At 46.1% G+C, this 25,085-nt stretch overlaps 1 protein-coding gene and 1 long non-coding RNA gene across 6 annotated transcripts in view; one reads left to right on the top strand and one right to left on the bottom strand.

The window, feature by feature from the left end:
• LOC122541698 (carbohydrate sulfotransferase 3-like) overlaps positions 1-25,085 on the bottom strand; it is a 114,617-nt gene that overhangs the window by 46,306 nt on the left and 43,226 nt on the right. For 2 of the 5 annotated variants that reach the window (XM_043678587.2, XM_087982394.1), the window contains exon 1: positions 15,580-15,605. The exons of 2 other annotated variants lie outside the window; for them this stretch is intronic. The gene's annotated coding sequence lies outside the window, so the exon portion shown is untranslated. Of the gene's footprint in view, positions 1-3,355; positions 3,673-15,579; positions 15,606-25,085 lie in introns of those variants that run through there. One more of the 5 variants, XM_087982389.1, reaches the window with a different exon arrangement.
• On the top strand, positions 323-17,237 carry LOC148137458 (uncharacterized). Its single transcript, XR_015754248.1, has 3 exons — positions 323-1,056; positions 10,836-11,038; positions 15,705-17,237. It is a non-coding gene; the product is annotated as an uncharacterized LOC148137458 (long non-coding RNA).

Here is a 25,085-nt window from a genome sequence, read left to right as displayed (position 1 = left end):
TGAAATTGCACTACTCTGGACTGCAAAGCAGCTATCCAGCCAACTCGGCGAAGAGCAATTAGATAAAAGAAAATTGGATCAATGCTTGAAGGAGAGGGGGAACAGGAGTGGGATAGGAGTAATTGAATAGCTGTGACAGGGTGACAACAGGCATAACCAGCGTAATGGACTCGCTAGAGCGATTTAGTTCCATGATTTTATGACTCTATGTCAATCTCTTTGAGGCTAGTTCCATTCCTGTGCTGCTGGCAAGAAGCATCAGGCCCTGGAAGATCACTGTCAGAAGTTCAAGTCAACATGTGCAGCACGCCGGCCCTCAGCCTGGCCCTGTTTCCCTGTCACCCATCCAGAAAGACTCATCAGAGAATTACTCTGATACAGCCAAATGACATCCAGCCTGGAGACGACCTCATATCGCACTTCATAAAGAGGGCAAATCCAATAATGTTACGTTAAATAAGATCAGAGGAATAACGTCCGGAGATATAAATTTCACTTGTCAAATTTAAATTTAAAACAGATTAATATGAGCAAGGCACCAGAGAGTTTGGAAATGCAGCCAGATGTTGTAGTGGGAGAGTTCTGTTCCTGAACTCGAGGTTGGAGGGGACCCGAGTGAGTTTCTCATTAATACTTTGTTTCCATATTTCCTCTGAGGGAGACTTCACATCATCTCAAGGGCAGGAGAGAGCAATCCACTGCTACATTGATTTCATTGCCAGTGGCTTGGTTACCTCCCTTTTCAAAAGAGCTTGTCTCTTCACGGATGGGTTTGTTACCGTTTGGGGGAAGAGTGAGGGTTGGTGGCGGGAGCTTGTGGAAGAAGACAGCGGGATCAAGCTTGGGCTTGTGTTCAGCTTGACATTGTTGGCAATTGTGGTACTGGCCCGGAACTCATCATCAACGTCAACACAGAGGCTGCCTCGACTGGAAGTGTTCGCTGTGGGGCACAAACTAAAATCTGTTTTCCAAATCATTCTCTGAATGAGGGTGTCAATTTCATGCTGACCAGTCTCCAGCCATCAGTACATTCACCGAAGGGCCTGTTTCCACACTGTAAGTAATCTAATCTAATCTAAAAAAAAGCCAAATGTTTCAGCCAAGTTTGTAATGAGGTCTCAGCTATCTGTAAGAATAATAGGGTGGTTATGGTAGGGGATTTTAACTTTCTAAACCATAGACTGGGACTGCCATAGGGTTGAGATGCATAGGAATTTGTTAAGTGTGTACAAGAAGATTTTCTGACTCAGTATGTGGATGCACCTACACTTAACCTACTCTTGGGAAATAAGGCAGGGCAGGCGACTGAGGTGTCAGGGAGCAATTTGGCGACAGCGACAGTAATTCTATTAGTTTTAAAATAGTGATGGAAAAGGATAGACCAGATCTAAAACTTGAAGTTCTAAATTGGAGAAAGGCCAATTTTGACGGTATTAGGCAAGAACTTTCGAAAGCTGATTGGGTGCAGATGTTCGTGGGTAAAGGGGCGGCTGGAAAATGTGAAGCCTTCAGAAATGAGATAACAAGAATTCAGCGAAAGTATATTCCTGTCAGGGTGAAAGGGAAGGCTGGTAGGTACAGGGAATGCTGGATGACTAAAGAAATTGAGGGTTTGGTTAAGAAAAGAAGGAAGCATATGTCAGGTATAGACAGGATAGATCGAGTGAATCCTTAGAAGAGTATAAAGACAGTAGGAGTATACTTAAGAGGGAAATCAGGAGGGCAAAACGGGGACATGGGATAGCTTTGGCAAATAGGGTTAAGGAGAATCCAAAGGGTTTTTACAAATACATTAAGGACAAAAGGGTAACCAGGGAGAGAATAGGGCCCTCAAAGATCAGCAAGGCGGCCTTTGTGTGGAGCTGCAGGAGATGGGGGAGACACTAATCGAGTATTTTGTGTCAGTGTTTACTGTGGAAAAGGATATGGAAGATATAGACTGTAGGGAAAGAGATGGTGACATCTGGAAAAATGACCATATTACAGAGGAGGAAGTGCTGGATGTTTTGAAACACATAAAAGTGGATAAATCCCCAAGACCTGATCAGGTGTACCCGAGAACACTGTTTGAAGCTAGAGAAATGATTGCTGGGTATCTTACTGAGATATTTGTATCATCGATAGTCACAGGTGAGGTGCCAGAAGACTGGAGGTTGGCAAACGTGGTGCCACTGTTTAAGACAAGTGGTAAGGACAAGCCAGGGAACTATAGACCAGTGAGCCTGACCTCAGTGGTGGGCAAGCTGTTGGAGGGAATCCTGAGGGGCAGGATGTACATGCATTTGGAAAGGCAAGGACTGATTAGGGATTGTCAACATGGTTTTGTGCGTGGGAAATCATGTCTCACAAACTTGATTGAGTTTTTTGAAGAAGTAACAAAGAGGATTGATGAGGGCAAAGCAGTAGACGTGACCTACATGGACTTCAGTAAGGCGTTCGACAAGGTTCCCCATGGGAGACTGATTAACAAGGTTAAATCTCATGGAATACAGGGAGAACTCGCCATTTGGATACAGAACTGGCTCAAAGATAGAAGACAGAGAATGGCGGAGGAGATTTGTTTTTCAGACTGGAGGCCTGTGACCAGTGGAGTGCCACAAGGATCGGTGCTGGGCCCTCTACTTTTTGTCATTTACATAAATGATTTGGATGCGAGCATAAGAGGTACAGTTAGTAAGTTTGCAGATGACACCAAAATTGGAGGTGTAGTGGACAGCAAAGAAGATTACTTCAGATTACAACAGGATCTTGATCAGATGGGCCAATGGGCTGAGAAGTAGCAGATAGGCAAAGTCTCTTCCCTGCGTTGGGGGAGTCCAGAACTAAAGGGCATAGGTTTAAGGTGAGAGGGGAAAAACATATAAGAGACCTAAGGGGCAACTTTTTCACGCAGAGGGTGGTACATGTATGGAATGAGCTGCCAGAGGATGTGGTGGAGGCTGGTACAATCACAACATTTAAGAGGCATCTGGATGGGTATATGAATAGGAAGGGTTTGGAGGGATATGGGCTGGGTGCTGGCAGGTGGGATTAGATTGGGTTGGGATATCTGGTCGGCGTGGACGGGTTGGACCGAAGGGTCTGTTTCCATGCTGTACAACTCTATAACTCTGAATCCTTTCAGTTGCTGCTGCCATTTTGATCAATGAGTAAGATGGAGAGGGTGACCCGGTCGTGTTTGGTGAAGCTGCAAAGACATTGCTGTTGATTGCAAAGTGGTCCCTACGGGATGGAAGCTAATCAGCTGGCAACTGACAATCGAAGGGCTGTGGACTAAAACCAATGATTGATCATTTTGAGAAGTCAGTCATTTGTCCCAAATTAACTTTGCAATGGCCCGTGGCAGAACACTTACCAAGGAAGGCCGTAAAGTTGAACACTATTTCTTTATTTCTTCGTCTTCATATTCTGTTCTGGTTTATTTTTCTGCGTTTTTAACTTGGCGCCGGAAAGTGGCGATGCTACGCAACACCTTTCACTGTATCCTTTTACAAAATACGCGCGTCGATAAATGAAACAAATCTTGTGACCGTGGCAATGTCCCTACCCTGGACCAGGAGCCCCACCTGCTTCCGAGGTGTCTACTAACATCTGTGAACAAGTTGATCAGAGAAATAGGTGAACTCTGCGAGCGTTCTCGGGTGTTTTTCTGCGGCTATATGTCAGCATTGAGCGTTGCTGACTCTGGGGCAGCAGTCCTCCAGAGGAATGGAGCAAGCATTCATTGCGAATGGCTGTATAAAAGGTTTCTGTGTGACTGAGCCCTGCTCGATGCAATCTGAGACACAGATTGGTTGCTTGTTAATCTCCTCACAGCCAAAAGCACGCCAATGCTGATATTTTAAAAAAAAACAAGCTTCTGTCTGTCATTCCTCCTTACCTAACCCACGGACCCTTGTGGTAACAAGCAGATGGAAAGAATTCCATTTTCATTGCAACTTGCGTGGCCTGTTCCCAGCTCTGGTCAGCTTGTACTTGACCACTGTGTGGTTTAGCTCGGTGAGGTAGAAGGGAAACATGCATGTAAATGGAAGTGGAGCAGAGAAGAACCACAGGGCTTCCTGCTGGTGTCAAGGGTCTGACCTATGATGAACAGTTGAAGATTCCTCAGTATTTTCAGTCTGGAAAGGAGACAGCTGAGAGGTAGGCCACTTTCCCTTATGCTGGGGTGAGTAAGGGATCCAAAAGATGGTTTTTTTTGGAAGGGAGAGAGAGGTGAGGTGGGGAGGCCCTGATTCCGCCCACTCACAATTAGCAGCTTCCGAAATTGAAAGCAAAACACTGCGAATGCTGGAGAGCTGAAATAAAATCGGAAAGTGTTGGAGAAACTCAGCAGGTATGCAGAGAGAAACACAAGCTGCAGAGGAATATACATAGGCCATTCAGCCCCTCGAGCTTGTTCCACCATTCAATGGGATCGTGGCTGATCCCTGACCAATACCTGTCATTGTCTCCTATCCCCAAATATCTTTCATTAACATAAACTTATCCGTCTTAGATTTAAAATGGACAACTTATCCAGCATCCACTGCTGTTTGACAAAGAGCGTTCCAAAAATTTATAACCCTTTGTGTGTAGAAGTGCTTCCTAACATCTCTCCTGAACAATTTGGCCATTCTCAGACCTCTTTCTAGAATCCCCAAACCAGTGGAAATAGTTTACCTTTACCTTATTTTATTCCTGCTAATGTCTTGAAAACTTGGATTAGATCACCCTTTATCATCTAAATTCAAGAGAATAATGACCTAATTTGTCTAATTTCTCCTCATATCTTAACCCCGGAAGTTCATGTATCAGCCATATTAACCTGAGAAGTACTGCCTCCAAGGCCAAAGTATCCTTCCTGGTCACAGTGCGTCTAACCAGAATTTTGTATAATCTCTGCGGCCTGTACTCTGGTTTGAGATGTTCCAATGACTTGCCTTTGGAACTACTGAGCCTGTTAATGGGCTGATGAGAGTGTGAAGGTCAAAATCAATCAGAAACCAGCATCCACAAACAATCTGGTTCACATTATTGCAAGAGTTGTCAGCTTCAAAGCAGGCAGAAGTTATAATGTTTCTCTTCTTGATGTTGGAAGATTTCGAAGCTACGAGATTTTACACCAGATTGTGCCATTTCTTCTTACATAAGACACTTTCACACTCAGAGAGGCCAATGGCTCTCTGAAATGGAACCCATTCACCGTGGCAACACATTGACAGGCTCCATCATGGCCGCCGTCTGTCAGCACCTACTGTCTCATAAGAACATAAGAACTAGGCGCAGGGAGTGGGCCATCTGGCCCATCGAGCCTGTTCCATCATTCAATAAGATCACGGCTGATCTTTACATGGAATCAGCTCCACTTACCCGCCCACTCACCATAACCCTTAATTGTTCAAAAATCTATCTATCTTTGCCTTAAAAACATTCAACGAGATAGCCTCAGCTGCTTCACGGAGCAGGGAATTCCACAGATTCACAACCCTTTGGATGAAAAAGTTTCTCCTCAACTCAGTCCTAAATCTGCCCCCCCCCCCCCCCTTTATTTTGAGGCCCTCTTGTTCTAATTTCACCCGCCATTAGAAACAACCTCCCTCCTCCAATCTTGCCTATTTCCTTCCCCATTTATATGTTTCTGTAAGATCCCCCTTCATTCTTCTAAATTTTAATGAGTCTATTCAATCTCTCCTCATAAACTAGCCCTCTCAACTCTGCATCCCCTCCAGTGCCAGTACATCCTTTCTCAAGTATGGAGACCAAAACTGTCCACAGTATTCCAGGTGTAGTGTCACCAGCACCCTGTACTGCTGCAGCATAACCTCCCTGTTTTAAACTCCATCTCTCTAGTAATGAAGGACAATATTCCGTTTGCCTTCTTAATTACCTGCTGAACCTGCAAACCAACTCTTTGTGATTCATGCACAACGACTCCTGGTTGTAGCCAGTACCATAAAGTGTGTCTTGAGCTCAGCCCGGCCTCAATGAAGAGTCGTTAACAGGGCAATGGTTTCTCAGCGACAACGGCAGAGACAAAAACGTGACAGCATTTAAGAATGGATTGGGCACAACCCAATTGATGGTGACATTGAAAGAATGAGGATATGACTTTATGACATATTTCCAAAGGTAGGAGGCCCAGATGTTCATTTGTACCTGATGCCCGTGACCATCGAAGTGATAGTGGTTGCTGATGAAGGAACCTTGGTGAATTTCTCCAGGGCATTTTGTAGATGGCACACACTGCTGCTGCTGAGTGTCGGTGCTGGAGAGTGGTGAAGGCGATGGATGCAGTGCTGAAATACGGAGACATTCAGTCACCCAGTGAGAAGGAAGTGGGGTCTCTGCACGGGACTTCATCCAATCCAGGTCCGAATCAACCCCGATTGGAGGTATCACCCTTCCACGATGCTGTGACCCAACTGCCATGACCCTTTCACAGATGTCAGCTGTACCATTCGGGAAGAGTTGCTTTTTGAGCTTTAAGCGTATGGCCTCAGTCAAGATGGAACAAGATGATGAAATTGTTAATAGCCAGTCCTTTGCCCTCTCTTGGGTGGCACAGTGGCTCAGTGGCTAGCATCACTGACTCACAGTGCCAAGGTCCTGGGTTTGATTCCAGCCTTGGGTTTGTGTGGAGTTTGCACATTCTCCCCGTGTCTGCGTGAGTTTCCTCCGGGTGCTCCAGTTTTCTCCCACAGTCCAAAAATGTGCAGGTTAGGTGAATTGGCCATGCTAAATTGCCCATGGTTTCTAGGGATGTGCAGGCTAGATGGGTTAGCCACGGGGAATGCAGGGTTACATAGATTAGATCAGATTACTTACAATGTGGAAACAGGCCCTTCGGCGCAACAAGTCCACACTGACCCTCCGAAGAGCAACCCACCCAGATCCATTCCCCTACATTTACCCCTTCACCTAACACTACGGGCAATTTAGCATGGCCAATTCACCGAACCTGCACATTTTTTATGGACTGTGGGAGGAAACCGGAGCGCCCGGAAGAAACCCACGCAGACACGGGGAGAATGTGGAAAGTCCACACAGACATTTGCCTGAGGCTGGAACTGAACCCGGGTCTCTGGCGTTGTGAGGCAGCAGTGCTAACCACTGAGCCACCGTGATGGGGTGGATCTGGTTGGGATGCACTTTGGAGGGTAGGTGTGGAGTTGATGGGCCGAATGGCCTGCTCCCACACTGTCGGGCGTCTATGATTTTCCAAGCAGGATGCGTAAGGCTGGCTGATGCCCTGATGACATTGTTCTATAGCCATTTCCAGGCCATCTGGATCACAGATACAGTCATCAATCAACTTCCTGCTGAGCAGCCCTGACATTTCTGAGCGTAGGAGGCTGCCAGGATAGTGTCAAAGTCAGCCCTCTTCATTTGAGAACCTCTCAGGGATTTTCAAAGAGACGAGTGGAGCAGAGCAGTTCCTTCTGTCCTTGAACTCCTCTGGCACACAAAGACATAACATCAGAGTCATACAGCACAGAAACAGATCCTTCGCTCCAACCAGTCCATGCCAACCATAATCCCCAAACTAAACTAGTCCCACCTGCCTGCACTTGACCAACATCCCTCCAAATGTATACATGCGCTTATCTAAATGTTTTTTAAACATTTGTAACTGCATCCACCACTTCCTCTGGAAGCTCATTCCACACACGAACCTCTCTCTGCATAAAGTTGCCCCTTGTCTTTTTTAAAATTTTTCTCCTCTCATCTTAAAGATATGCCCCTTAGTTTTGAAACCCCCCCCCTCCCCCAAAAGATACCTGCCATTCACCCTATCCATACCCTTCTCGATGTTATAAACCTCTATAAGGTCACCCCAGGGAAAACAGTAATGAACCAGCGCATTCCTTTAAATAACAGCTACTCCCTGCATCCTGTGGACCCTCGACTCTGAGCTCCAGGTACCAGACCTGTACAAGTTCATCAAAATTGCAGCACAGCAACAGGCCTTTGGCCTAATTAGTCTCTGCCAGTGTTTATTACCTCTAATTGACTTGGGTGTCCAAGCCTCCATTGTCCTGGGGGTGGGCCTACCACTAAAAATGGCTAAAGTTGGAACAAAGGTGGGCCACATCTAGTGCAAACTGGTTAAAAAGCCCAACTGTGTGCCAGACAATTCTGGTCCTGTGTTTTTGGCACGACTGGCAGCTTATCTATCCTCAAACCCCCAGCCCACCTCCTTGTGCCATTACCCACTTTATGAACAAAGGGTCACAAGCCTTTTTCTAGCATTTGGAAGCCATTGAACAGCCCATAACACCACAACAGTAAACAAAGCAGAGTCTTCAAACATTGTGTCAACAGAGTCAACTACTTTGAAAATGATGAGGCAATTGAACCGTAGCTAAGGGCCTATTATGAGGAGGGAAGGCACAGTAGCAGTGTCACTGGACAAGGAATCCTGAAGGTCAGACTAATAACCTGGGACACAGGTTCAAATCCAACATGGCAAAAAATAATATTTCAATTTCATTGACAAATCTGGAATAAAATTTTGTCTCAGTAATCGTGCCCATTGTTGCAAAAGCCTACCTGGTTCACTCATGTCCTTTACAGAAGCAAATCTGTCTCATTACCTGGTCTGGCTTACATGATTCCAGACCCACAGTGATGTGGTTGACTCTTAGCTGTCCTCTGAAATGATCCCACTTAGTTCAAGGGTAGTTAGGAACGGGCAACAAATCGTGGATTTGCCAGTGATGCCCACATCCCATTAAATAATGTCAATTGCTATCTGATTAGATACCAAGACCGAATATATAAGAGAGCATAAGAACCAGGAACAGCAGTCGGCCATTCAGCCCCTCGAGCCTATTCCACCATTTAATACAACCATGGCTGCTCTCATCTCAGCCTCAACTCCATTTTCCTGCCTGCATCACAGCAACAGGAATTGATGGAACTTTAACAATATTTGTTATCCTTTCTATACTCTGATATGTCCTCTATCATTTAACATTTCCACTATACAAGTTCTCCAACAAGACCGAAAAGTAACCATCTCTCCTTCACATTCAGTGGCATTACCATCACTGAATTCCTCACTATCAAGATCCTGGATGTCTCATAGCTGACCAGAAACAAAACTGGACCAGCCACGCATATACTGTGACTGCAAGAGAAGGTCGAAGGCTAGGAATTCTGAGGTGAATAACTCAACTCCTGACTCCCCAAAGCATGTCCACGATCCACAAGGCACATATCAGACGTGGGATGGAACACTCCCCATTTGCCTTGATTGGTGCAGGTCCAACAACACGCAAGAAAACTCAATACCATCCAGAACAGAGCAGTCGACTTAGTTATTGCCATCAATATGTATTATCTACAAGACATGACGCAGCAATTCACTAAGGCTCCACCAACAGCAACTTTAAACTCATGACCTCTATCGACCAGGTAGAAGGGCAAACACAACAGCTAAGTAGGGATGCCACCACATGGAAGTTCTGAACCTTGTCGTTACACCATTCTGACTTGAAAATGTATCACCGTTCCTTCACCGCTGCTGGATATCAAAATCACTGCACACGGACTGCAGCAGCTCAGGAAGACAAGCTCATCACCATCTTCTCAAGGAGTAGACAAAAGCAAAATGCTAACCATAGTAGAACTTGAAAGAGTATTGGGCGGACTTTTTTAACCTCGTCTGAAGGCTGATCCACATTTACAACGTTCACCTTTCACTTGTAACGTGTTTCACGTGTAACAATCTGGCAAGCACGCTCTTTCGGGTGTACTTACACAGTCCAATCACAGCACCATCGTGGTTCATCTTCATGGACGTTGATACAACGCATGCTATGACATTTCAGGTTGAACTGTAAATGGGTGACACCATTTCACTTTGAAACCTTTCCGGTGTTCAGTCCACATTTCAGGCTCCTCTGCAGCTGGTCTAAAATCTGACCGCTGCCCAAATCCAATGGCCTCTGTGGAAATTAAAAAGCCTTCCCCGGGTTCAATAATCACCGAGCGCAAAACACAGCCATGTTTCATCCATCATAGCGCTGGAGAGCTTTCAGTGCCTGCTCCCTCCTCTACCCCTGTGTTAGTCACCAAGGTCAAGGATAGAGGTGAGACCTTCTGGCCATCCCACTCCTCGCCAAGCCAACTCCATTTGGTCCTCCATATTGGATCATAAAAATCCAGCACACGATCAGACACAATTACAGACACAATTACAAACTAATGGTTTCACTTGCCTTCATAAACCCATCAAAGTACCTTTCTTTCTTCGTAATATGTATATTTGAAGTACTGGCTCTCAAAGAGACGAGCCATACTGATTCTCCCTGCCAAAATAACAGCCCTTTCTAGAGCACTAGAATCACAGAACTGTTAAGTGCTGCAAGAGGCCATTCGGCCTATTGTGCCTTCCCTGGTTCTATTCCCGGTGCCACTCTCCTGCCTTTTCCCTACATCACTGCCTACCACTTCTATCCAAATAACCATCTAATGCTCTCATGAATGACTCAATTGAACCTGCCTCCACCATTTTTCCAGGCAGTGCGTTACTCACTGTGTGAAAAAGATTTCCCTCACTTCACCTTTCCTTTGTTTGCACATGAAAAGGTAACTGTCAAGAGGAAAGAGAAGCCAATCCATTCCCTTCAGGGACCCAGAATTCCCTCAAAAGCACAAAGCTTTGCTCTTATTAGGGGAGAGCATTCAAGTGATGAGGGTTACCGTCCATCACTCAGAGACTGGGTTACCACTTTTGGACGTTTACACTACAGTCTACACTCTGCCAGTCTTGTTTGCTGTTGGATAAGACCAGTGTGGTCTGTAAAATGGCTCCTGATTTGCAATTGCCCTTTTTCATTTCCATTCAGTCCTTCACAGGAGACAACCTGTCATCAGCTGGACAAGCAGTTCCTGCCCATCTCAGACTGCCCTTGAGAAGCTGGTGTTGAGCTGGATTCCTAGACAGCTGCAAGTCCATGTGCTGCAGGGACAGTCATTATAGAGGGAAGGAGCGACAGGGCTTTGACCCAGTGACAGTGAAGGAACGGCGAGATATTTCCCAGTCAGGACGGTGAGTGGCTTGGAGGAGCGCTTGTAGGACCCATGTATCTGCTGCCTTAGATGGTAGGAAGGGTTGGTGACCCTCATGACATAATTTTAGCCTTTTGTACTTCATAGTTGTGCCACATTTTAGAATGTTCTGAATGAATTTTTCAGTTAAGGAAAGGGGAATTGACACAAAATTAAACTCATGCAAAAATGGCCCTTTTTCCAATTGAAAATAATGGCCTCCAGCTGTTCCTAAGTTCCAGTTACATTGTGCCCTCAGTCATGCCCACTTGGAGTTAAAGACACTCTGACAGTGGTAAGAATCGTTTCCCATTCTGCTCTGGTGCAGGCTGTACCATAAAAGGAGTCATGACCATGGCATGTGCTTTAGTTTAACAACTGGATCTTAAACTCTTGTACATCCACAAAAAGGGACATGATCAAAGCTTCTTGCCAATGAGACACAGAATCTGAAGGGGATTAGATTACTTACAGTGTGGAAACAGGCCCTTCGGCCCAATAAGTCTACACAGACCCGCTACCCTCACCCCTTCGCCAAACACTACGGGCAATTTAGCATGGCCAATTCACCTATTGACTGTGGGAGGAAACCAGAGCACACCCACACAGACACAGGGAGAATGTACAAGCTCCACACAGTCAGTCGCCTGAGGTGGGAATTGAACCCGGGTCTCTGGCGCTGTGAGGCAGCAGTGCTAACCACTGTGCCACCGTGCCACCCACTCATGGCGGCCGTTACCTTTCAACTTTACCTTCACTGACCGGGGTGACCTGAAACACTCGTAGAGAAACGATGTACTGCACTTGCCCCCATCTCTGATGAGCAGTGCCCGGAGCTGCCTCCCTGGATACAGTTTGTGTGGAAATTCGGGAGAGACCAGGATTCACGTTGTCTGCCATGCTCCCGACAGCTCAACATCTCAACAACATTTAATCGCTCAGGCTCCTGGGTTAAAGACCCATCATTTGGGGGCAGTTTTGGGATGGAGTCCAGTCAGAGTCAGAGTCAGAGTCAGAGCCTTCAGGGCAGGATGGGACGGAGGCTGGTGAAGAGAGAAATACCCAACACGAAAGAACATCATGAAAGAACGTGACCATGTAATGTCCTCATAGGAGACAAGCCTCGTTCAGTCCATTGCCTTATCGAAAGCAACTGTCCTGAAGGGTTTGGCACCAAAGGTTACACTTGACAATTTAGGCCGTTTTCACAACAATCTCCGACCGATCCAAGGAATCCCCACAAGTGTGCCCACCTGTAGCACCGTGGCTTTTGAATTGATAGCTTGGGGTCTGTCAACTGATTCCCAGCACGGTTTGTGGGGGGGAATGTGACAATGGAGCACCAGTCAGATAGATAGTCCACTCCACCAATCAATGAGAGCGTGGCTGGTCTGATCATCCTCAACTCCATTTTTCTCCATAACCCTTTGATTCCATTCCTGGTTAAAAATCCTGTCTCAGTCAGCGACAGTAAGCCCTCTGCAGTAAGGAATCCCATAGATTCACTCCCCTCTGAGGGAAGTCATTCCATCTCACCTCTGGCTTAAAAGTGCCACCCGTTATTCTGAGATTCTGGTCCTAGACTCTCCTACAAGGGAGACACCCCCCACCGCATCCACTGTCACACTCGTGGAGTCGTACAGCACAGAAAGAGGCCCTTCGACCCAACTCATCCATGCTAACCAGGTTCCTTAAACTGAACTAGTCCCATTTGCCTGCATTTAGCCCATATCCCTCTCAACCTTTCCTATCCACATACCTGTCCGAATATCTTTTAAATATTGTAATTGTCAAGTCCCCCAAGAATCTCCTATGTTTCAATAAGGTGGCCTCTCATTCCTCTATATTCCGAAGAGTACAGACCCAATCTACTCAAACTCTTAGAGTCATAGAGATGTACAGCACGGAAACAGATCCATCGGTCCAACTCGTCCATGCCGACCAGATATCCCAACCCAATCTAGTCCTATTTGCCAGCATTTTGTCCACATCCCCCTAAACCCTTCCTATTCATCTACCCATCCACCACTTAAATGGTGTAATTGTACTAACCTTCATCACTTCCTCTGGCAGCTCATTGCATATGCGCACCACCCTCTGCGTGAAATAATTGCCCCTTAGGTCCCTTTTAAATCTTTCCCCGCTCTTCCTAATCCTCTGCCCTCTAGTTTTGGACTCCCCCACCCTGGGGAAAGGACTTGTCTCTCCATGCCCCTCATGATTTTATAAACCTCTCTAAAGTCACCCCTCAGCCTCCGATGTTCCAGGGAAAACAGCCCCAGCCTATTCAGCCTCTCCCTATAGCTCTAACCCTCCAACCCTGGCAACATCCTCGTAAATCTTTTATGAACCCTTTCAAGTTTCACAACATCCTTCCTACAGCGGGGAGACGAGAATTGCACACAGTATCCCAAACGTGGCCTATCCAATGTCCTGTGCAGCTTCAACATGACCTCCAACTCCTATACTCAATGCTCTGACCAATAAAGGAAAGCATACCAAACGCCTTCTTCACTATCCTATCTACCTGCGACTCCAATTTCAAGGAGCTATGAACCTGCACTCCATGGTCTCTTTGTTCAGCAACACTCCCCAGGACCTTACCATTAAGTGTATAAGTCCTGCTAAGATTTGCTTTCCCAAAATGCAGCACCTCACATTTATCTAAATTAAACTCCATCTGCCACTCCTCAGCCCATTGGCCCATCTGATCAAGATCTGTTGCAATTTGAGGTAACTTTCTTCGCTGTCCACTACACCTCCAATTTTGGTGCCATCTGCAAACTTACTGTAGGACTGCCCCTCCATGCCAGGGATCAGCCGAGTGAACCTTCTCTGGGCTTCCACTAATGTCAGCATATCTTAGATAAGGGAGTCGAGTCTGTTCTTTTGAAGATACGGTACTGCCTTGAGCCACACAGTGGGTACTGCTTTCAATAAATGAGATGCAGCAATGGGAATCTGTGCTCTCACTTATTTAACCTGTTGTCCATTACATAATCTGTTGGCCACCTCGCTCCTTTGCCAAGATATTGGTGGAGTATTGAAGGTACTGAGCCATTTGTCATACACACACAGGACAGCAACAACACTGTACCTAACACGGCCATCAGCCAAAACAGCTTACCAACCTTCACTAACTTTGTAAAGCTGCCCAGCTGTATTTCAGCAATAAATGCTCCACAATCCCAGACACACCTCTCGTCCAAAGACTCCTTTCCCTCAATCCAGAATCTCCGCTAACACGAGTTGTGAATTTGGAAAAGACTTTTCCCTCCCCTAAGCCTTGCTCCTGTCTCCTCAATGTCGTCATTCAAAGTCAACATACCCTGGAGAAACTACACAAAACATGTTTTTCAATGTTCTTGTGAAGTTTCTGCTCAGTTGCTGGGACCAAAAATTAACCTTTGTGTCAGGGAGATGCCAAGACAATCCAGGATGGATCAGGAATATTCTGCTAACTGGCACCAGGAGTGGTACTGTGCCATGATTACTGGAATTACATTATGGGCAGGAGCCATCTGTATTACCCTTTCAGTATACATCCTCTGTGCCCAACATGTGACCCAATTACCAGCCTGGCCTCCATACCTGAACAAATCCTGTGCTCCCCAACCGGGTGCTCCACTCCCAGCTCTGAAATGGCAGGCAAGCCCCAGATGGACAGTGAAAGTGCTTCAGGATACCCTCAAGGTCTCACTGGTGAAGTGTGGCATTCCCACAGATACCTGGGAATCACTGGCCCAAGACCGTCTAAAGTAGGGGAGGAGCATCCAGGAAGGCGTCGATCTCCCTGAGACTTGCCATCAGGAAAAAGTGGAAGCCGGGAAAACAATGCACTGTCACACCAACGCCCTACCCACCCCTTCCCATGACCACCTTCTGTCCCAAGTGTAACAGAGCCTGCGGTAGTCACATTGTCTATACAGCCATCTACAGATTCACCCTGAGAGTGGGAGAGAGTCATTCCTATCTGCGAGGGACCACTGATAATAATGATGTATATCCCATACTCGTGTATACTCCCTGTAGCAGTATCAGCCCCAGTTACTAATATCCATTCCTGCACCAGCCCATGCTCCTGGACCAGCCTGTGCCTTGCAGTGTGATCAGTGTGAGTCCCAGTCTGTGCTTGTGTGCCAGTGTGGGCCCCTGTATTGATTAGAATTAGGGTTTAGGCTCAGGTTAGTGTTAGGGTTAGGGGTAAGGTTGGGTTAGGGCCAGGGGTTAGGGTGAGGGTTAGACTTAGGATTAGGGTTAGGGTTAGGATTAGGGTCACGGTTGGGGTTAGGGCCCCTCACTGGTTTCTGCTGCTGTTCTAACACACATGGAATGATCCCACACTGAAATGCAGCTCCGACACCACCATGTGTTCTGTCCGTGTACAAAAGAGATGAACGATTTTTGGGAGACCAGCTTGGCAATATTCAATGCCCATGATTCTACTGAGCTGCGAGGTCACAGCAGCTTTTAGCTGGCCATTGGGAGCTGGATAGGAGCAATATCAATCACTAGAGTGTAGGAACAGAGAGAATCACGAACCTGCTGTGCGTCTGGGCTGGATTGATGCTTGATTGTTAGCTCAATGAATCAATCTGTTGCTGGTTAATCTGAACAAGCAGATCCTGGGGACAAACAAAAATTCATTGTTTTTTTCCTTCGTGCAGGGTTAATGAAAAGAGAAAGTTCCAAAAACAGAGTTCATTGAAAGTTCAACCTCGGCACCTACTCACAGACGAGAAAACGGCAACATAGACAATAGGTGCAGGAGTAGGCCATTCAGCCCTTCGAGCCTGCACCGCCATTCAATATAATCATGGCTGATCATTCCTAATCAGTATCCTGTTCCTGCCTTATCTCCATAACCCTTGATTCCACTATCTTTGAGAGCTCTATCCAACTCCTTCTTAAATGAATCCAGAGAGTGGGCCTCCACTGCCCTCTAAATCATATTCTCAAATGATTTACGCTGGCCTGCTCTGTATGCCCAGATGGTCAAGGCACTCCATGCACAGAGTATGGAAACTGTCCAACACTTGGGACCAGAATCTGAAAAGATCAGCACCCTTTGCAAAGACCCCGTTTGCAGAGACTGGATCAGCTTGTAGGGAAGATAAATGTGAGCGTACAACACCATCAGGTTCAGAAAGAGATTCCTAGATTCCAGTGCAAAATAGAGCTGGCAATCAACCTGGGACCGTCCAGAACTAAAACGAAACCTCGAAACTATCCGGTTCCTCACACGCCTCGGAAATACATCGGCGTCGCTGGGTTAAAATCCTGGAACTCCTTCTTGTTCTATCCAACGCCTGGACTGCAGGGTTCAAGGGAGCTCCACAAAACCTTCACAAGGGCAACTAGGGATGGGTCATAAAAGCTGGCTCACATCTCATGAATGAATTAAAATGAAATGGAAGATAGAGGGAAAAAGATGTCACCAAAAGTGATAACAAGATTAAATACTGGATTGCACATTGACTAATTCATGAGTAACTAGTCTACCAAAGACATGCACGCAACTGCACCAAAGCTGCTTATGTTCAGATTTTTATTTTAGAATCCCTACAGTGTGGAAGCAGGCCATGCAGCCCATCGAGTTCACGCTGACCCTGCAAAGAGTATTCCACCCAGACCTATCTCATCTCTGTCGCTCTGCATTTCCCATGGCTAATGCACCTTACCTTCACACTACGGGCAATTTAGCATGGCCAATCCATCTAACCTGCACATCTTTGGATTGTGGGAGGAAACCGGAGCACCCGGAGGAAACCCACGCAGACACGGGGAGAATGTGCAAACTCCACACAGACAGTTGAAGGTGGAATGAAACTCAGGCCCCTGATGCTGTGAGACAGCGGCGCTAACCACTGAGCCACTATGCCACCCCAAATGATATAGCTACTCACAGACTATTACTTTAAAGAAACTCACATAAAACAAATTTAGTCAGAGGGAAATTGGTCTGGGTGGGTGATTCTTCGGAGGGTCTTGTTGGGCCGAAGGGCCTGTTTCCACATTGTAAGCAATCTAATCTAATCAAATATTGGTCACTCTGTAAATGAAGACACTGATGGTGCTCAGGCAAGTTCTGTTGTGGATGCTCCAAAAGTTAATGCCTTTTTTAAAAAAAAGTGTGTTTTAACTGAGTTTGTATTGCTTGACTCTTTGTTCATAATTATTTTTCTCTCTATGGCTTTACCCATGGTGCTGTATTAATGAGAGATGCAAGTTGCTCTTGTAGGGTATGGATACACTCTGCAGTTAACTCGCTGCACAGTTTGTTCTTCTATAACGCAATGGCTGCAGTCTTGTGCAACGCCGCATTATAGAAAAACCACGCTTTAGTCAGAGCGCTTAAAGTGTTGGCGATGTAATTGCGTTACAAAGTTCACGTTTTAGAAACAATGTGCCCAGTTTGTTCATCGCGTTGCAGCGCATTCACGTGAATGAAATGTGCAGAACCACCCATACCTGAGCAACGTGCCTACCCTTGTGTAGTAGGCGGAGGCCATCACACATTTCCATGAGGGCTATAAGGGGGTCAATGGGCAAGAGCTGAGAATCGGAGTTGGCATGGATATTGGTGGGGCCATTGAGGGTGGCTTGTGGGGGATCGTGGGCCAAGATGGGTCGTGAGGGATGAGAGCTGGGACACCGCAAATTTAACAAAGGGACTGAGAGAACTGGGGTAGATGTTTTAATGAGATTGCTTAGGCCCATCTATGAACTGTGGGGGGGGGGGGGGGGGGGGCGAGGGGAGCAGGCCAGCTCTACCCCCTCATATCGGGGCAAAAACTGGGGCTGTTGGGGCTGTTTCCAGTGAGGAGGGAAATGCCGTGACTTGAGTTACCCAACTTGGCAGCAAAAATCAAGCCAGCCACTGTTCCCTATTTAACAACACCTTGGATTGGCCTTAGCCAGAAAAGGGGATGCAATTTTAGTCTCCTGGGAGTAATTGAAACTGTTGAAAGAAATAAAGAATACAAAATGAACTCCCAAATGCCTTCAATATTCTGTGTTCCCAAGAGAATCATAGAATCCCTATGAAGCAGGGCATTCAACCCATCAAGTCCACACTGACTCTCCAAAGAGCATCCCATCCAGAGTTAACCCTTGACACCCTATTCCTGCTTTTCCCATGGCTACTCCATCTAGCCCGCACAATCCACTTAAACTGCACATCTGGACTGTGGGAGGAAACCAATGCAGGCACGGTATGTGCAAACTCCACACTGCCCAAGGGTAGAATCAAACCCAGGTCCCTGGCTCCGTGAGGCAGCAGTGCTAACCAGTGAGCCACTCTGCCTGAGCTGGACAGGAGGGGTCTGATCAAGGCTCATAAAATGAATTCTCACTGAGTCAACAAATTGATTCAACTGCACAAGTCGGGGAGGAGCAGTCACGGTTTCGCGTTACGTAATTGCAGATCAACATTCGATAAAAGAAGGGGAGCCCGCTCCCAGTGAGTGCGGTACTGGAATGTAGTGAGCCCTTCAAAAGCTGGCCCTGTCTCAGAGTGCGACACAGATCACTGTAGCTAAGAGATAAGTACTTACCAGTGAAGGGTATAGCGTCTCCCTGATCATCAAAGTGGGTCAGAGTTGATATTTCAAGAAATTACCCCCAATTACTGACATGTTTTGTTTTAACCCATTTTCACAATTCTCCCGGAAGATAATATGATTTCTGTACATACTACGGTGCATTAAGCATCGCAGATAGATGGCATGGACTGAACTGTCTACTAGATCTTTGTCTGTTTATTTATACATTCAGATCATCAAACCCCAAAAACATCCACGTTTGCACCTTCCAAACCCACACACACTACAATCTGGAAGGACAAGGGCAGCAGATAAATGGGAACACCATCAGCAAACCCCCCTCCTCCCCCCAACCCTGACAGTTCCCCTGCAAACAACTCACCATCCTGACTTGAAAACACACCACCATTCCTACAGTATTGTTGGGTCAAAATCCTCAAATTCCCACCCGAACGTCATTGTGGGTCTACCTCCTGTAGCAGCTCAAGATGACAGCTCACCAGCTCCTTCTGAGAGCAATTAGGGACGAGCCAGCCAGTAATGCCCACGACTCATGAACAAATTTTAACTAAAACCAAAAGTAATGTCCCGTTGTCATGAATTTTGCCCAGAGACTTTTATTTTATCTGTTCATGGGAAGTGGGCACAGTTGGTTAAGCAAGAATGTTTTGACCATGCCTAATTGCACAGAGGACAGTTAAGAGTCAACCACATTGCTGTGGGTCTGGAGTCACATGTCTGCCAAACCAGGTAAGTACAGCAGACTTCACTTCATAAAGGTTATTCATGCACCCGATGGATTTTTATGTTAATTGCCTGTGGTTACATATTTGCCATTACGTGTGTTTTAGAGTCACGGAAACACACCCTTCGGTCCAACCAGTCCATGTCGACTGCAATCCCAAACTAAACAAGTCCCACCTGCCTGTGCTTGGCCCACATCCCTCCAAACCTTCCCTATTCATGAATTTATCCAAACATCTTTTAAATGTTGTAACTATCCCCACATCCACCACTCCCTCTGGAAGTTCATTCCACACTCAAACCAGTCTTTGTGTAAAAAAATTACGCCTTGTGTATTTTTCAATTTTTCTTCCTCTCACCTTAAATATGTGTGGCCCCCTGGTTTTGAACTCCCCATCCCAGGGAAAAGACCCTCCTCATTCACTTTATCTGTGCCTCTCAGGATTTTAGAACGCTCAATAAAGTCACCCCTCAACTTCCTAGGTTCCAGTGAAAAAAAGACCCAGTCTATTTTTATATCTCAAAGCCTTCATTCCTGGCAACATGCTGGTAAATCTTTTCTGAACCTTCTCCTTCTGAACCCAGCTTAATAATAACCTTGCTATAGCACGGTGAGCAGAACTGGACATGGTGTTCCACAAGAGACCTCACCAACCCCAGCATGACACCCTACCTCCTATACTCAAAGGTACCTTTATACAATTCAAATGTTACCATCTCCCATGGTAGGATGTGAAACCATGTCCTCAGAACATTAAGCTGGAGGTAGGGATCACTACTATAAATTAGGTAAGACAATGACTGCAGATGCTGGAAACCAGAGTCTAGATTAGAGTGGTGTTGGAAAAGCACAGCAGTTCAGGCAGCATCCAAGGAGCAGGAAAATCGACGTTTCGGGCAAAAGCCCTTCATCAGGAATGCAGGCAGAGAGTCTGAAGGGTGGAGAGATAAATGAGAGGAGGGTCCTCTCTACTATAAATTCCCACTCTATGGAAAGTTTGAATTATAAGGAAAGGCTGAAATAGGCTGGAACTTGTTTCACTGGAGCGTCGGAGGTTAAGGAGTGACCTTATAGAGGTTTCTAAAATCATAGATTAGGTGAAGAGGAAAAGTCTTTTTCCTAAAGTGGGAGAGTTCAAAACAAGGGGCATACTTCTAAGGTGAGAGAAGAAAGATATAAAAAGGACATGAAGGGCAACTTATTTACACAGAGCGTGGTTAGTGTGTAAAACGAACTGGCAGAGAAAATGGTGGATGTAGATACAGTTACAATATTTAAAAGGCATTTGGATAAGTACATGAATAGGAAAGGTTTGGAGGGATATGGGTCAAATGCGGGCAAGTGGGACTGGTTTAGTTCGGGAACATGGTCGGCCTGGACTAGTTGGACCGAAAGGTCTGTTTCCATGTGGTATGACTCTATGATTCTATGATCACTGCCTCCCCAATATCACAGTTGACCTGGGGAGAACCAATTACATGAGATAAGTAATTGTAAATATTCAAATGTAAATAAGTAAAACACAAAACTACATTTTGTCCCAACGTCTCCACAGTATCTTTCAACAGTTTCTCAATCCTTGTAGTTGAACATCTCCATACCCAAAATACTAACCCACGTTGGCTTGCGGCCATGTTTCCTGCAATTGTTTATTGTTCAAAAACTCAGTTCCAATTGTCACCAGACGTCCTCTGAGTGAGAACTGCTCTACAGTTTCAATGCACTGCAAATATAAATGATGGATACATCAGCTAAGAAGAAGACAGAGAGAGGAGGAAACATTTCTCACCGATGGTGGAAGCAGAATCCTTGAATAATTTTAAGCAGGATCAGAACATGGAGTAATCAACTCAGCCATGATTCTATTCAAACAGAGAACAGTACAGGCCCTTCGGCCCACCACGTCTGTGCTGACCACGATGCCATTCTAAACTAATCCCGTTTGCTATTGAATAAAGGTGGAGTAGAGTTAACTCCTGCTCTTAACTCACATGCTCACAGGTTGACTATTGCAAAGATTTTTCTGAGGAGTGCTTCTGAAAGATCCTGGCCCAGATTTCCTGATGGCTGGACAGTCAGTTTTGGCGGTATTGTTGCAAACCACTCATGGGAATACGGCAGGATCCCGGACACAGCACTACTCTAAGGTATCGGCCCAGGAAACCGAACATCCCCAAGGGGCAGCTCCCCTGAGCCGGCAACTCTCCGAAAGTATCCATTAACAATGGAGAACTTCGAATGTTCTGTTGGAATTCATTTAATAACTATCCTGGAAAGCTTAGACAATTGAAAGCCATGTTGAATTTTTGCCTACATATTTAAAGCCCCAATTTAGTAAACAGAGCCCCAGTTGCACCCTTCCCAGACACGGACACCGCCGAATTCAGACTCAACACTGCCTCCTGACCCTGGGTCCTGAAAACCAACCCCCCCCACCAGGAGCCAACAAACCATGTCTCCCCTCATGGCCAAATAATTCCGATTATTTGAAGCAGATAGGTGGGGAGATGAAATTGGTGCTGTCCAAGGATGGTCACCTAGAAAAAGCTTTCCTTCTGCCTCCACAAGAATCTCAACGTTGACTTCACCAGTTTCCTCATCCCCCCCTCCCTCCCACCCACCCACCTCATCCCAGACCTAACTCGATACCACCCCTTGAACAGTTCTACCTGTCCATCTTCCTTCCCACCTATCCGCTTTGACCTATCACCATCACCCCTTACCTGCATCGACCTATCGCCTTCCCAGCTATCTTCCCCTTAGCTCCACCCCCCACCCTCCTATTTATCTCTCAGACTCCTTACCCCGCCACCCCCCACCCCCCCCACCCCTTCCACATTCCTGATGAAGGGCTTATGCCCGAAACGTCGATTCTCCTGCTCCTTGGATGCTGCCTGACCTGCTGCGCTTTTCCAGCAACACATTTTCAGCTCTGACTTTTGTGTACATCCATGTTACATTTGGACACATTCTAATTAGAGTTGCATGAAATATGAGCAGAACCCAGCACTGGCAGAATGGCCTTGAAAATGAGCGTACTTTCAGAACAAAACGTGCCCCACAGGAGGCTACGGGATGTAAAAGTACCTAAGAAATAGGAGCAGGAGTAGATCATTCAGCCCCTTAAGCCAGCTTTTCACTCAATATGATCATGGTTGATCTTGGGCATCACCTCCAGCCCATTGTTAATATTCCTCGATTCTCTGAGACCCAAAGATCCACCGATCTCAGCCTTAAATATATTTGCTTGCTGGAGTATTCACTATCTTCCAAATTTTGAAGATTCACAATCCTACAAATAGCATAATGTCCCCTTGCCTTATTCCTAACTGACTGACCATTATCCTGTATCCGTAGCCCTCTGGTCTCAGTTCCCAACCGGGGAAAAGAACCTCAATCCTCGACCCTGCAGAAACTGTCGGTCCAACTTACCTAGTCTTTTGATCATCAGACAATCTTCTCCTGCCAAGAAACAATCTGGTACACTTTCACTATACTGCTTCCTTCCTTGAATGTGGAACTCAACATTATACACAGTGCTGTCAGCGAGATCTTACCAAAGCCCAGAGCAACCACATTAAGACTTCCTTTTTCTTGTAATCTAGCGTTCTTACAATAAAAGCCAACATGCTCTCTACCTCCCTCATTACTTGCTGCATTGCCACCCTGATGTGTTGTGTCTCTTCTTTGAGTCTCCCTAAACAACATTTAGGAGTTTCATAGTCACTTTTAAAAAAAACTCTCCTTTGCTACTACTCTTATTACAGAAGTGAAGAACCTCACATTTCACAAAATTGTGCATAATTGTCCACTCTCTTAACCTGCCCGTGTTTCTTTGCAGTCTGCATGTGTTCACCTCACAGCCTCCCTTCCTACTTAGCTGTATTTTAGCAAACTCTCCTTCCCTCTGCCTAAGTCACTGATACCAATTATAAATAATTGAAGTTATCTCTCCACTCCATTGGCTACTATGGGGTTGTGGCCGGGTGGCTCAGTGGTTAGCACTGCTGCCAAGGACTTGGGTTCGATTCCACCCTTAAGCAACTGTCTGTGTGGGGCTTACACATTCTCCCCATGTCTGCATGGGTGTCTTCTGAGTGCTCTGGTTTCCTGTCACAGTCCAAAGGTGTGCAGGTTAGGTGGATTGACCATGGGAAATTCAGGGCGATGGGACAGGGTAGGGTGTGTGTGTGGTTTGCTGTTCAGAGGATCGGTGTGGACTCGATGGACTGAATGGCCTGCTTCCCCACTAGAGGGATTCTCTCCTGCCTGACAGTTTGAAAATACCTACTTTACATTGATTCCTATTCCTTTCTTCCTATCTATTAACATATTTCTCTCAACTCCATGAGCCCTCATCTTGTCTTATAACCTTTTGTGTGGCACCCCATCGAATATCCTTTGGAAACTCATGTATAGCACATCCATGGGTTCCCCTTTATCTCTCCTACTAGCTGCATTCTCAAACCAGGCAGGTCAGGCTCAGTTTCAAATATTCTCATCACAATGACAGAATACAAGCCTCACAGAACTGAGTTTATAATCCATATTGACAGTCCTGTACATCATTGAGGGAGTGCTGGACTATCGGATACATTGCACTGAACTCTTAAATTATCAAAATGAAAAATACGAACTGCCACATTGAACTGTTTGCTCTTTGTGGACTAGCTGCTCACATTCACTACACACAAGCTTTAATGAGTATAACCAGCCACCTCAGTCACTCTCAGGCAAATGTTCCAGTTGCCTTAGCACCACGGAGGCTAAGCCCTATTCAAGGGTTGGGCAAAAATTCATAGCCAGCAATCCTGCCAACCGAAATCAGGAATGAGAGCCACTACAATGGGACAGCACAGTAGATCTGCTGCGTCACAGCACCAAGGCCCTGGGTTCGATTCCCGCCTCAGGTGACCGTCTGTGTGTAGTTTGCACATTCTCCCCGTGTCTGCGTGGGCTTCCTCCGGGTGCTCCGGTTTCCTTCCACAGTCCAAAGATGTGCAGGTTTGGGTGGATTTGCCATGCTAAATTAACCCATAGTGTCCAGAGAGGTGTAGGTGGATTAGTAATGGGTAACGTTGAGTTACAGAGATGGGAGGTGGGTCTGGATGGGATGCTGTTTGGAGGGTCAGTGTGCAATTGATAGGCTGAATGGCCTGACTCCACACTGTAGACTCTATGATACGAAAAGGCAGATTAACAGCAAACAGAATGTGCTTTCTCTTTGTCCCAGATTGGACATTCTTTCTTCCTGTTATCCTGCGCCTACACACAGCTTGCTAACTGAAGAAAAACATTATCAGCCTGCTGCTCTCCCTGTGTGACATTACACCTACATTGTTAGAGAAAAAAGCCACACTATACAAAACGTGGGAAATAAATCCTCCTTAGGTTCAAAGTGTGCACAAACTACAAGCAATCAAGAAGAATTTACACCTTTTTAGTCACAGATTATGATACTTACAGAGTACCTTTGATCTATTATACCAAATGATAGCTACCAAGAAATCTGTGGCTAAATGCTACCCCATTGTTGTGCTGAGCAAATCTGTCAGCAATGAGTAAATGAAGAAGGGCTTATGCCCGAAACGTCGATTCTCCTGCCCCTCGGATGCTGCCTGGCCTGCTGCCTTTTTCCAGCACCACATTTTTCAGCAATGAGTAAATGCTCAGAATACGATGATATGGAAAAGGAGTGATGACAAACCCATTTTGAGACATAGATGTGTGTTTAAAGGATGGAGATGTCCATTGTCTGC

Source organism: Chiloscyllium plagiosum, unplaced genomic scaffold (genome assembly GCF_037043375.1).
Source record: "Chiloscyllium plagiosum isolate Xiang-an unplaced genomic scaffold, Cpla_swu_hap1 HiC_scaffold_43, whole genome shotgun sequence".
Taxonomy (NCBI): domain Eukaryota; kingdom Metazoa; phylum Chordata; class Chondrichthyes; order Orectolobiformes; family Hemiscylliidae; genus Chiloscyllium; species Chiloscyllium plagiosum.
Note: the sequence above shows the minus strand (reverse complement) of the source record. Positions and strands in the feature narration are given on the sequence as shown.